We start from the raw sequence: 15,378 nt of genomic DNA on the forward strand, positions 1-15,378 counted from the left end.
TCAAAATATTATCTCTGTAATATACTGGTACCATTTTTCAGTTTACTTGATAATTCATGCAGAATGTTTTCAGAAAAACAGCATTAAAACAATGGAATGAATATTAAAAATTTGTGTTTATTTTTAATGTTTATTTTTGAGAGAGAGAGAGATACTGTGTGAGCAGGGGAAGGGCAGAGAGAGAGGGAGACACAGAATGCGAAGCAGGCTCCCAGGCTCTGCACTGTTAGCACAGAGACCAAAGCACAGCTCAAAACCACCCAACGCAAGATTGTGATCTAAGCTGAAGTCAGACGCTTAACCTACTGAGGCACCCAGGAGCCCCCCAAAGTTTTGTTTCATATTATAATTAAATTGTATAGTGTTTTGGCATCCATGTACTGAAAATACAAAGTTTTTTTTAAAGTTTATTTATTTATTTTGAGAGAGTGAACACAATCCAGCAGAGAGAGAAGGAGGGAGGGAGGGAGAGAGAGACACACACAGAGAGAGAGAGAGAGAGAGAGAGAGAGAGAGAGAGAATCCCAAGCAGGCTCCACACTGACAGCAAAGAGCCCCACAAAGGGACTAGAACCTATTAACCATGAGATCATGATGTGAACCAAAATCCAGATTCAGATGATTAACTGACTGAGCCACCCAGGCACCCCCTAAAATGCAAAGATGTTTAAAATCAGACTTACTGAAATATAACAATAAATGACACCTTTTAAAAGTGTGCTTTTTGCTGAGTTCTGGCCAATGGACACGGCTGTGGATTTATTACCACAGGGGAAGCACAGAATATTTACAGTCCCCAGAAAGATTCCCTTATGCTGGTTTACAATGAAAATGGCCCCACCCTTAATCCCTAGCAACATGGATATACTTACTGTCACCCAAGTTTTGATTTTCATAGAATTTTATATAAATTGTATTACACAGTATGTAGTTTCTTATGTCTGGCTTCTTTCACTTAATAGATACTTGTGAGATTCATCCACGCTGTGTTTCAGGAGCTCATTCTTTTTATGCCCCAGAAGAATTCTATAGTCTTAATACACCAGAACTGTCTAACCATACAGGACACTTGCATACTCTGTCTTCGGGGCCACGATAAATAAAACTGCTCTGCACATTCATATACTGCTCTTTGTGTGACCCTATGTTTTCACTCCTCTTGGATAAATATCTTAGAGTGGAATTTCTAGGTCATACGTTAACTGTATGTTTAAGTTCCTAAGAAACTTTCAAACTTCTAAGTTGAAACATTCCACATTTCTATCTATAATTTACTAAAGTTACAATTTCTCTTGTCTTCACCTGGAATCATCAGCCTTTTTAAGTTTAGCCATTCTTGTGAGTGCGAATCCATTTTATTAATGAAAAAGTCTTCCTAGTAAGAAAAATGTTTTGAAATCTAATTTTCCTGTAGCTTTCTGAGTATATTATCATGGCTTTCAAAATCTTGATTTCCTAACTAAAACCTCTGGACCATCTTGAGATGGACTTCATTTAGTTGTGTTTTCAGTCAACAATGCTACTAATTTCCTGGTCTTTTTTATGGTAGGAGATTTTGGAATTATGTTTTGAAAACACATTGCATTTCAGTGGAAAAGTAGACACTGTATGGAAGATATCCCAGACTATCTGACTGTAGTTTTTTGTTTTGTTTTGTTTTGTTTTATTATTATTTCTAGGAGAGAGAGACAGAGTGAGCAGGGAAGGGTCAGTGAGAGAGGGAGTCACAGACTGAAACAGGCTCCAGGCTCTGAGCTGGCAGTCAGCACAGAGCCCGACACGGGGCTCGAACCCACGAACTGTGAGATCATGACCTAAGCAAAAGTCGGACACTTAACCAACTAAGCCACCCAGGCGCCCCCTGACTGTAGTTTTATATTGAAACATTGTGTAACTCTGTAAATTGTGGCTAATTTACAGATCTGCAAATTCTATCCTAAGTTCAATTGACTTCCCTCCTCACTGTAGGGGAAAAAAAAATTTTCCTTCCATTTGAATACTCATTTCAGTATTCCTGATGTATAGATTCTGAATGGATTAGAACATCTGTCTGGTCACTTTATCGATAAATGAATAGAATAAAATCTTACACAAGTGTTCATTTTTATCTCTGTATGAGGCTTATAATTTACCTTTTTATCTTTGAAAGCTGTCTTTGATAGTGTCCTGGATATCTTGAATGTTAAGATGTAGAAACTCTGAAGTCTGTGTCTTGTGTTTTAGCAGGCAATTAACTTGGTTGTCGACAAAATGAGCATTGTTTTTTAGGCAGTAGTTCTAATCTCAGTTCAGATCTCTCGGTTCTGAGTTTCTCTGAGTCTGCCCCTCTCAAGCATGTTTTGGGGATCAGCCAAAGATGTGGTCAGATGGAAGCCTGAGACCCCTTCTCCCCAGAGACTTTCCAGAGCAAATACGAGATGTTATAATAAGTATCTCGCCCTAATTTTAATGTGGCTGAATTGGCGACTCCTAAACATTGTTCTTGAGGCCAGGAAGACTGGTCTTTCAATCACCCCACTCCCCAGCAGCATGGGAGCTCACTGTTCCTGGGCTAGAAACAAAGAACTGATACCATTCAGCTCCTCTCCAAGTCAATATCCCACACCTGCCTGCTTTCCTTCATTCCCCAGTGACTTCGGGCAGCCACTTATTATATCATGTCCAGATTTTATCATTGCTTTCTGCGGTAACAGCGGTCCACTTGGACCTGACTCAGTCATTATGGGAAGTGCAATTCTGAATATACTAGGGTTTTCAACAAACATGGATTTGTTACACAAATGAACACTGTGTTCAATAATGTATCAACACATTGGAGTCTAAAAGACTTCATAATATTGGATACATCCACATATGATTGGAACATATACATTTAATAAGTGATGCATTTCCCCACATTATAGATATTGTTTAACATTTGGATAAGAGTGTAATCTCTGTAATATATAAAATTAAATATTTTCTGTATTTCTTGGAATTGACAATGGTATATAGTGTCTTAGGAAATGAAATAGAAAAAAATTGAACTTTCTTTTTTAAAAATTTTTAAAATTATTTTGAAAGATTGAGAGAGAGTGTGTGTGCATGAGTAGGGGAAGGGCAGAGAGGGAGAGAATCCCAAGCAGGATCCATGCTCAGAACGGAGCCCAACACAGGGCATGTGAGATCATAACCTGAGCTGAAATCAAGAGTCAGATGCTTAAATGACTGAGCCATGCTGGTGCTCATTAACTTTTTTTTAAGCGGCACTCTGTGTGGTATTAAAAGGAGTAGGAAAGACAGAGTAAACTTACCATGATGAGCACTGAGTAATTTATGAAAGTGTCGAATCACTACAGTGTATGCCCTGAAACTAACATAACGCTGTAAATTAAGTATACTGGAATTAAAATTTAAAACTTAGTAAATTTTTTTTAAAAAAGAAAGAGATTAGCAAAAGGAAAGAAGGAAAGGAAGTTAGCCAGTGATAACAGTGATTGAGAATAGTGACAAATGAAAGCCCCAATACAAAAGTAGAATTGAATTTCCATGAGCTGCTCATCTATCTTTATGTGCCTTTGTTACCACCCCTTCCAAAATGGTCATCTTTACCTGTGAGCACATCTTATACTACCCTTTCTTATCATGGCTTTGCATTTGTTCCCTCTGTGGGATGTTGCTCTTGTAACTCTCAGACTCCTCATTTCCATGATGTAACAAAACAGTCTGTTGCTATGGCAATGATCAGCGTCTTGCAGCATGGGCCACTGTGATTACAGGTCTGGAGTGCTAGACTCTTTTCCTTTCAATCAATTTGTAGAGATCACTTTTGTTCTTCCACACACTCCAAATGCAGCTCTTAACGTGCTTTGATTAATATTTCAGACTTGAACCAGTGCCGTGATGTGTTAAGTGGAAGAGCCTTACCTGCATTTTCCTATAACTGCATTGTTCAGCCTATATGAATTTGTATCACCGTAAGCTAGGTATATCTGACATTTAAAAAATACACAAATCTGCCTTGGAATAGCAAATATATGTATTTTACAATTTGTTTGCATGAGATCTAAATAGTAGGACTCAGATTTTCATATATAAATTGAATTGTAAGGGAAACTTTTTTTATTTCAATGTCCTGTTTTTTTTTAATTTAAGGTTTATTTTATTTTTGAGATATATATAGAGACAGATAGAGCGTGAGCAGGGGAGGGGCAGAGAGAGAAGGAGACACAGAATTTGAAACAGGTTCCAGGCTCTGAGCTGCCAGCACAGAGCCGACGAGGGGCTCGAACACAAAAACTGTTAGATCATGACCTAAGCTGGAATGAGTCAGGTCAAATGCTTACCTGACTGAGCCACCCAGGCACCTCATTCAATGTCCTGATTATTAAATATGGATTATGATTCTAAATTATTGTATGCTAGAAGACAGGGAGACTGTTCCTACCACACAAAGTAAGCTTCCTAAGCATGACACTACCTTGTGTTTATCAGATAAATTTTAGCCAAACATCTAGCTTACAAGGTTAAATGTGTGTATAAAGTTAAAGGCATAAATTCTGCCTAAATTGTACTTTCATTGCTAAGTATGTCCCTAAGTAAAAGGCCCTTTCTCTTGAGTTTATACAGAGATGATACAGATATAGATATTTATTGTAAAGATCTGTGTGCATTTATTTCATTCCAGTTACACCAAACTTAAAGTCCAAATAACAATGAATTCTTTCATAAAAATAATGAAAATGCATAGCAAATGATATAGAAAGTAAATTATCATATAGCTAACTTTCTATGAATTTTCTAATTAGGCAATTTTTATTTTTTTAACTTCATATGATACTTTGCAACAAGGCAAATAACCTATGAAATGCAAATCTGTTAAACCATATACACGAGAGACCTTGCTTCCCAAATTTGAAGAATAAATTAATAGCCACCGATATGAAATATCACCCAAGTGCCCATAAGTGTCCTACGTCTGATTCAATCTTAGATCCAATTAAACATCTCCTGGTAATTTGAGCTGCCATTAAAAGACTACACTTTATTATGCTGAATCAAATTCTTTCCTTCCCCAGAAGAACAAAGGTATTCAAGCTAAAATGCTATTTAAAATTCACTAGATAAGAAAACCAATTTTGTGGACTATCACTGAGTGTTATACAACTATATTTCGTTTTATAATTAATAACATATAAACGTATAAGTTGTAGAGTTTCAAAAATCATGGGTGTTATAGATTATACCAACTTATCAACTCTCAAATGTATTCATTATCAAGTAAACCTAAAAGACTACACTCTATTCAGAAAGGAAGATGATAAATTTGAGAGTGAAAATGTATTCACATATGACACTATGTTATCATGTAACACAGATTTTAAGTGAAAGAGTACTAGTTATCACAACTTACATGTTTACATTAAAATATATAAATCTGGCATGCTTATCTCCTCCTTTCCATGCCTGTTCTTAAACCTTGGTGATATCTAGTAATATATCCTCTATACCCAGTACAATTCACTCTTTCAAGTTGCCCTGCTTTCAAAACTCATTCTGTGAAAAGAATTTGTCAAACTAATTTAACCCCGAAAGTGAACTATTCATACTCTCAATCATTAGCATTCTACTTCTCTAGGAAAAGTCTATGTTACTTGACTGTAAAGAGTTTCTGACTGAGTTGGCCCACATCTGAGCCTGCAGGTAAGGTAGGTCAATTTCATGGCAGCCATGTTTAAGCCTTTGGTAATACTCTCTGCTTCTGGTAAAGTACATGCCACAATGAGCATTCTATGTGGCAGGAGTGTAATAATACTTATTGTGTCTAATGATATTATATTAAAAGATCTTACAGGACCTGAATCAATCAAACAAAGATGACATTATGTTCCTTACGGTTCTGGTAGTTTACTGCCTGTACCTAGGAAAACATATTTCAGAGCAAGGCAGCATATATTTTAATGCTAAAACCCCTGATAACAATTTTGAGAAAAGCAAGAGTTTTCAACAATAGAGATAAAACCTAAGGGAAAACATAGAAGTTCAGTTGGAATTTTAAGATGAGGTAGTTTTAGAGTAAAACAAATGCATTCATATAGAGAATCAAACACAAGATTCAAAGACAGCTGGCATGAGGTATAATTTGAAGTTAATGACAATGGGAAAAGGTAAGCCAACTAACTCAAAGTGCCAACTTTATATAAATATAATTTAAAGTATCTATTTTGGAGGCATCTGGTGGCTCAGTCAGTTGAGCCTCTGACTCTTGATTTCAACTCAGGTCATGATCTCACAGTTCGTGAGATCAAAACCCCACTTTGGGTTCTTAGCTGATGGTGCAGAGACTGCTTGGAATTCTCTCTCTCTCTCTTTCTCTCTCTGCCCGGATATGTGCATGTGCTCTATATGTCCCAAAATAAACAAACTTAAAACTTGTCTAATTTTTTTAATTAAGAAAAATAAATTACCTCTTTTGTTTAATGACCTTTCTTTTGAGCAAAAGAACTAATCTATAAATTATAAAACATTTTATAGGAATTGGCTAAATATTTTTAATAACATCATTCACATAAGAATAAATGTTCTAGGGGCGCCTGGGTGGCTTAGTTGGTTAAGCGTCTGACTTTCGCTTAGGTGATGATCTCACAGATCGTGGGTTCGAGCCCCGCGTCGGGCTCTGTGCTGACTGCCAGCTCCAAGCCTGGAGCCTGTTTCAGTCTGTGACTCCCTCTCTCACTGACCCTCCCCTGCTCACGCTGTCTCTCTCTCTCTCTCTCTCCTAGAATAAAACATTAAAAAAATAATAAAAATAAAATTGTAAAAAAAAAAAGAATAAATGTTCTAGTTTAAAATGTATTGCCAATTTAAATAAAAATTGGATCTTACCTATATAATACATCTATTTTTCAGGCTTGAAATTCTTAAGCAAATTTCTAAACTAAATGCTTAGCTATCTTAGAACTGGTTTTTACCTGTTTCCTAAATGACTGAATTTATGTAAATACTAAATATTATAACACAATTTTTTAGAAACCCAGAAGCCAATAAATTCTAGTCACCTTATTTAAATTTTTCTTAAGTTGTATGTAAAAGATCAAAGTGTTCCCATGGTTGTTTTCTAATTATTATTTTCAAAACAACTGAGTAAAGACAGGCTTAGAGTAGTATGGACTGATTTCACTTTGTTTTCTATTAATTGAGTGAAAATTATTAATCATTTTCATTTTAATATATCTAAGCCAATATTTTATACCATTGATCTGTACCAACAATTATCATCACAGTCCTAGTGTCTAGACTCCTAAAACTGGGTATGAAAAACACTGTAGTGGGGAAAGAAAATATTAGAACATCTGTTTATGATTTTCTCATCCTCTAGAAATCTCTCATCCGGTATTTTATATAGGTGTGTGAAATGTGTGTTATTTAAATCACATATGACTGTAAAAGTATACGTAAAGAAGGTATAAATAGATGTTATACTTCTTTCAAAGGGTACAAAAAATACTGTAATTTCTAGAAGGATACTCTCAAAAAGTCCAAAGACTTCATGCAAGAGAGTGTCCTAAGGCAGGAATAAGAATGGAAATATTGGTCCTATATTGTATCACGTTAACTTTTCGATATTTAGCAATACTTTTCACGTAATAGATTTAACAGGGAATACCACAATAAACTAGAGAAACAACTTACAAAACACCTATTTACCTTTAAAAAGGACCTTAAAAACTGAATAAATGAGCTTCAAGAGTGTGAACTTGAGAACATAGTACAGTGTTTAAATTCTGCTTATGTCAAATAAAGGAATCAAGCAAGGATATGGAGTATAATGTTAGAAAGCCAGTTACAAGATGAAATGCTTCTTTGGAAGTGCTTCCAAAAGCAAGTATCACCTGGTTGGCAGAACTTGCTATTTAAGAGAAAATTCCAGGGGCACCTGGGTGACACAGGGAGTTAAGTGTCAGACTTTGACTCAGGACATGATCTCACAGTTAGTGACTTCAAGCCCTACGTTGGGCTCTGCGCTGGAGAAAGCCTGAAGCTTGCATCGAGTTGTATCTCTCTCTCTCTTGCTCTCTCTCTCTCTCAAAAGTAAACATTAAAAAAATTAAAGAAGGAAATTCCATAAGTATGAAAATTTGTACTTTGTACAGTTCATAATCTAACACCTAAAACAAGATTGCAACCTGCTTCCAGAAAGGATTAATTTATCTAGTCAAGATTTGTTACTGCTTTTAATTAGAGCTCATATTCACTACATTAATACAAGAGAACATGCCAACCAAGGAAAGTTATCTATTGGGTACAAAGAGTTTTTAATTTTCTTCATTGAACTTGCGCTGATTTGTCCCTTAAATGATGATACTTAATTTGATCCCCATAAAGTAGTTTTTCCTTTGAGAGTCAAAGGTGCCTCTTTTAAAGCTCATGTTACTGAAAGTGTCACCCTAGGGATGTTACATAGCATCCTAATTCACCTCATTTTGCACTGATATTCCTAACTTATCCGAGCAGCCTCATGACACTTGGAGGCTGGGCAGTTGTCTTCTTAGCTTCTTTCATCAAAATTACTAATCCCAACATCTATAACTCTCTGCATCAATTTGAAAATCCCTTACAGTTTTTTTCCTCAGGAACACTATGGGTGTTGCCACAAAGAAACTTAGGAGTAAATTTTACATCTCAAAGTGTTTGAGATATGAATACCAGCATCACAGCTTTATATTTCATGGAGTTCAAATGCAACATTACTCAAATAAATTATAAGGTCAAATGGAATGGCATATTTGATACAGTGTGCTATGACATTTATTTTGTGTAAATTTTAAAAACATGAAAAATGCACGATTTTTGCAATCTCGAATGGTGCATTGAAGGCCTGAAAAGGATTGAACTGTAGTATGTACGGTTGTGTGGCAAGTAGACTCTAAGATAGCCCCCAGAAGTCTTCATTTATTGAAATTCGTACCTTGTATATTTCCCTCCCCTTGACTACAGGCAGAACCTGTAACTTTCTCCTGACAGAATATAGTAAAGGTCCAAGACTTTGCTTCCATTATTACGATACATAGTCTTGTAACTTCTGTATTGCTAGCCTAGTCTCTCCCTTGCTGCCTTAGACATAGGAAGTTGTGTTGGGAAGTCCCATTTGTCAACAGGCCACCAACCACATAGGAACCATGGCCCTCAACCTAACAACCCAAAAAGAAAAGAAATCCACCAACACCATGGGAACTGGGAAATAGATCCTACCTCATTTAAGCCTTCAAATTATATTCCCAACCCTCATTCGCACCGTGAATGCCACCTCACAAGACACCCAAGACATGCCTGGACTTTGAACCATAAATACATGCAATTTTAAGTCACTAAGATCGCAGAGATTTGTTATTCACAATAAATAAGACAAAGACAGATTTCATTTTATTCTAATTACTAAACCATATTTATGTCATTTCAGCAGTTGAAGGATTAACAGAGACTCAATGCAAAATTTCATGGAAAAGAAATGCTTACCTACCAAACAAAAATCAGTCAGCACTCTCACAAGGTCATAGAAAGTTTGGTGTATTTTCCTGCTCACCAAGCCATCCAATATTTTCTTAAGGAACTACTCTTTAATGGGAAGTGAATTATTAATATGGATTAGGTGCAGGCAGAAGACTTTTATGGGTATAACCAGTTCTGAATCTCTCATGACATAAAAGAAAGCAAAGGGTCTACTACTACATACTCGCTATGATCTCTTTCCAAAAATTAACTATGTGACTATGACTCTACTAATTATTACATCAATATTTCTATTAGTTGTTTAAATGATAGACTACTTCAAGGATTAAGCTTATAGTTGCACTTTGAAAACTACCTTTAAACATATAAATGGGTACAATGACTATGCATTCACTCTTAAGAAAATTTTGATCTGGTGAGCCTGGCAGATTTCCTGTGGGAACTCTCAGTGTTACTTCCCTTTCATTATTGCTAACTGTAATATGGTTTCATAATGAAAATCAGTGCAACTGTTTTTTCTACCTTTAAGAAAATCTTTATTAAATAGAAATGTTAAAGATTCGATAGAATTAATATCATACGGGTTCTTTTCATCGTAGGGTAAATTTTCAAGAAATCCATTTTATTTGGAAATAGAAATATCCAAAGATAAGTTGTTCCCTTTATCAAAAGAAAAATTCTTATCAACTGTTTGAACTTGATAAAACTAGAAAAAGGAAAGCAAAACAAAAAATCTACTTTGCTGATTCTAGCAAACAGTAAGTCAAAATGCATCTGAAAGGAAAAAAAAGAATCATGTTTTTATTGTTGTTTAAAATAAAAGCCAAAAGCGAAGTAGGCAAGTGAAGACGTTCTTATGAGGAATAAATATGCATCAGATAGCTCAAAAAGGTGAAAATGAAAATGCAATCAGTTCTCTAATGAATTAATAGGTACAGCTGGGAGTCTCATGTTACTTTATATGAAATAGCTAATGAGCAGAAGAGAAGTTGCCAGAAACAGGGCAGTCAGCACATTCCAGAAACTCACTTGCCTTTTAAAAGGCATTATAAATAGCACATGGCTGTTTCTACAGAAATCAACACGTTTTCCTTTTCTTTCTACATTTACAAGAAACTATTTTTTTTTCTATCTAGAGAAATCATGGTAACACAGAAAAGCTTAGATGCATATTTACATGATTTTACTTTTTTTTAATATTTCTTTTTGAGAGAGCAAAAGCAGGAGCGGGGCAGATAAAGGACAGAGGATCTGAAGTGGGCTTTGGGCTGATGTGCCAGCAGAAGCGAGCCTGATGCAGGGCTCAAACTCAGGAACTGCGAGATCATGACGTGAACCAAAGTCGGATGCTCAACCAACCCAGGTGCCCCGTGTTTTTACTTTTATTAATTTGCATTGCTCTTAATATGAAATTTAAAACTAGTATCTCTTCGAGGGCTCTTTTTGTCCATCCAAGGAGAATGACCTTTCTAAAACCCACTTCGTTAACACATGTGGGAGTCACATTCAGTTGTTGGCGGTACCCGATAGGTAATGTAAGAGACCAGAGTTCATTACCTGACACACAGGGAGTGGGTTCCCTACCGAAAGAGTAATTCTTGAGGGCACCTGGGTGACTCAGTTGGTAAGGCCTCAGACTCTTAGTTTCGGCTCACATCATGATCTCACAGCCTCATGAGTTTGAGCCCAGTGTCATGCTCCGTGCTGACAGTGCAGAGTCTGCTTGGGATCCTCTCTCTCCCTATCTCTCTCCCCCTCACCCACTTACACTGTCTCTCTCTCTCTCAATGTAAATAAATAAACTTTAAAAAGATAAAGAAAGAATAACTCTTCTTGGCTGTAGTTGTTTGCAGATATATGAAAATAAAGACATGATATTGGTTGACTGTTGAGTTTTTAAAGTGGTATCCAACTGTTTACTTGGAATCTTCTGACTTTTAAACATTGACACCTAAAGTCAAAGAATATCAAATATTAGGAAGCCTTCGTAAAACGTGTTAGTTGCAGATGACTTGAATTAGTGGTAGGGCTATTACGACAGTACTTCCCCAATGGCACATCCTGAGCTAATCCCTGGTTCTTTAGCTCAGTGACTTGCAAGTGAGTTTCATGACCTTAACCAGAACAAACACACCTCCTGCTGTGAATATGAAATCTAATAAGAGATACTCAGATACTCATTTGTGAAGGGGTGGGGAGAGATCATCTTATAAGGCAGCAAAAAACATAGTAAGGTCCAATAACTTTAGAGGAGCATTGATTTCTATTCCTCTTTAAATATTTTAAGTGACCCCAACAGTTTTCTGACAAATATATTTTCATTATTTTCCCCCTTGGATAGCCAGAGTTGAGTTCATGGCTTGACTCAGAAAATAAAGTCAATCATCTGTTTTTTTCAATCCAAGATGTCAACGTGAAGCTTTTAATTGGCCTTCACAAACTTGTTTTTTGTTCTTGACTGTTTACAATATGCAAGAAGGCATATTAAGTGGCCAGGAATACTTCTTTTTAAAGTAAGGAAAAAGAAAACACAAATAGTCTCAACAAGCTTACATACAACATTTACACTTTCTCACTTATTTTTCTGCCAGCTCATACAGAATGAAATCCTCTATATCACCTCTTTCTCTCTGATGTCATCACTAGAGAGAACCATGGAGCTTTTTTCACTGTTCACCATCATTTATTTCTAAAATCCCCACTAAAAGAAAGTCAAAATTTTCCCCAAAATGGTTTCCACCTATTACTTGAGTAGGTAGTTAATAATTTGTACTGCTACAACAGCACAAGGCCATTATAGAAGGTGTTTAATACATGTAGTTATAAAATTAATATATTTGGTTCAGAGCTTGTTGGAAGCCTTGAAGATTGTGCAAGGTTTGTGAGACGTGTGTTGTGGATGTAGGTTGCATTGTTTGAATTTACTGATAAAGGGAAGTAAGGCAGAATCATTTACTTTTCTTTCTTATTCAAATTAAGCCACTTCCTTCAAATCTACCAATCTCTTCCAAGTCTGTAGCAGGCCTTGTGAACATATATTTATTGAACACCTACTGCATGCCGGAAAATACCTTTGAATTGCAGGAGCTATTGGTCATCAAGAGAATCACAGTGCTATGATAGTCACAAAGGTGCTGATGAGGGGATATGTTTATTTTTTTATTTTTTAATGTTTTTTTTTTCATTTTTTGAGAGAGAAAGAGAGTGGGGGGAGGGGCAGAAAAAAAGACACAGAATCCCAAACAGATTCTAGGGTCTGAGCTATCAGCACAGAGCCCATTATGGGGCTTGAGCTCATCAACCATGAGATCATGACTTGAGCTGAAGTTGGACCCTCAACTGACTGAGCCACTCAGGTGACCCTAGAATATTTTTAATATAGTTGTAGGAGGTGGGGAGAATATTTTAGGAAAGCAAAGTTTGATGTTATCAAGCATTTTGTAATTTTTCTGTTCTTCTTTATTACCATTGTATTGTGAATACTTGTTTATTTACACAATTGCAACTTCTCTTAGATTGTGGGCTTCCCAGAGCAATAAGCCTATATTTCTATATCTAGGCAAGTTGCCTAGCACATAGTAGGTACTTAATAAATACTAATGACTATATGGAAAATATTTCCAAATTATTGTTTTAATCAATTTTCCTTATAATTCACGAACTTCCCAAGATTTTTAAATACATTTGGAGCACTGGGTAGATGACTATGCCTGGCAATTATATCTTTCACAGAGAGAAGTGGAGAGCAGGGGAGAGGAGGAGAGAGGAGAGGAGTGAAGAGCAGAGGAGAGGACTGGAGTGGAGTGGAGAGGAGAGCAAAGGAGAGGAGAGGAGAGGAGAGCAGAGGAGGGGAGGGGAGAGATAGGGAAGGAAGAAGAGGAGAGAGAAAAAGAGAAAAACTTGACTTCCCATTCCTTATTTAGTTAATGGATTAATTGGAGTGGTTCTGGGCCTGGGGCACTAATGACATCTCATTCCTTTGCTTAATGAAATTGACACCCAGAACTAGGTTGTGGTGAATGCAATGGGGGAAGTTCATTCTTAAATACAAGGTGATTTGTTGCTGAATCTGGTGTGAAATTCTTAAAAAAATAATATATGTATATAATATATATATATAGAAAAATAAAAACTAAAAATTAAAAAATTAAATATATATATTTATATATATAAATAAAAAAATTAAATATATATATTTATATCTATATATATCTATATAAAAATTAAATATATATCTATATATATCTATATAAAAATTAAATATATATATATATATATATATAAGCTCTAAGTGCAAACTTCAGTTAAGCCCAATATCCTATGATCATAGTTTATATGAAATTCCTACTCTTTTTACCAGAATCAAAAAGACGATGTGCCCACTTGGAACATGGGTTACCACTTGCTGCTGAAGTATGTTGGTAATGGAAGGCACTGCTAAGCAGAGGCAAGCATCAGGTGGTTTGCAGACAGATAAAATTGGACTACTTCCTGACTTTGTCACTTAAAATGTACAGAAGATCTTCTAAATGCTGCAGAGCTTCAGTTCACTCATTTTCAAATATACTGATGATAATATCTATCTCAAGTGATTTCTAGATTAAAAGACTGAAAACTGCTTTGCCAAGTGCCTGACCCACAACAGATGCTCAGATACATTAATCTCCTCCCCCATTGAAATCAGGATAGAACCTGACTATCCACTTGCTGTAGATATATTTTTAAGTCAACAGAATTCTTGGGGACCATTCTGATAGGTATTCTAGGAGATATAGGGATGAAACTGATAACGACTGTGGCCTTCTAGAACCTTAACAATTTGAGATGAGAACCAATCAGATCATATATAACTTCAAGAGAAAGTGAGCCATGAGGAGTGCAAAGTTAAAATGCAGAAGCTGATAGGGAGTGAGATTAATCAAAGCTGGTTGACTCTCCAAAGGTTTCTCTGAGGATACGTGGGGCATACACAGCCTGAAGCTTTGCATCTTATATTAAGGTTTCCCTGCCCAGTGCAATCACTAGGGATATTTCTCTCTCTCTCTCTCTCTCTCTCTCTTATTGTTTCATGTGTAGTAGGCTTAACTCATTTACTGGACCAAAAAAAAAAAAATCTTAAAGTTAGTAACTTCATAACAGTGTTACGTAAGGATAGTGTTGATTCACATCATGGTATAATAAGTGTGTCGGGGAGGAGGGATATAAATTCGTTTGGAATAAAAGACCAAAGATAATTTTGTTCATTCTCAGGATGTTATTTATCTGTATGATTTATTCATCTCACTAATTCCAAAAATTGGTATGATGAGTTAACAAGATAGCATCTAAAGGACAGCATCCTTTTAACTGTCAAATATTATAAAATGGAAGTTATTTATAAGTAGAGCTCAACTAGTAAATGTTCATTGACTAAAACTTGTAATTATACTGCTTAGAAAAGGATTTTATATTCTCTAAAAGAATCACTAAGATGTTTCATTGAGGGCATCTGAATGAATTGTTAACTTCCTGTTTAAAATCAATCAACCAGGAGGGGGCAAGATGGAGGAGAAGTAAGGAGCTCCGTACTTGCACTCGCGCCCATACATCACACGGAAAAGATCTGAAGCCATTGGAAACCTTACAAAACCTGAGAGATTGGGAGAAAAAGGACGCAGAATCCACTGAGAGAGCCTTCTAATGTGAGTGCGAACCGGGGAAGATAAAATCGGGCCGGGATCGGAGACTCCAGGGTGGGAGGCGATCCCCCTCTACCCTCTACGGGGAGTGAGAGGGGAAAAGGAGAGAGTCCGAAACAGAAAAACCTCCGCTCGGTGCATAGAAAGACTGTACTTGCCAAATACCTGCACGCCAGGTCCCTTCGCGCCAACTGGTCCCGGGGGGGCTGAG

Source organism: Hyaena hyaena, unplaced genomic scaffold (genome assembly GCF_003009895.1).
Source record: "Hyaena hyaena isolate Hyena2069 unplaced genomic scaffold, ASM300989v1 scaffold_360, whole genome shotgun sequence".
In the NCBI taxonomy this organism is placed as follows: Eukaryota; Metazoa; Chordata; class Mammalia; order Carnivora; family Hyaenidae; genus Hyaena; species Hyaena hyaena.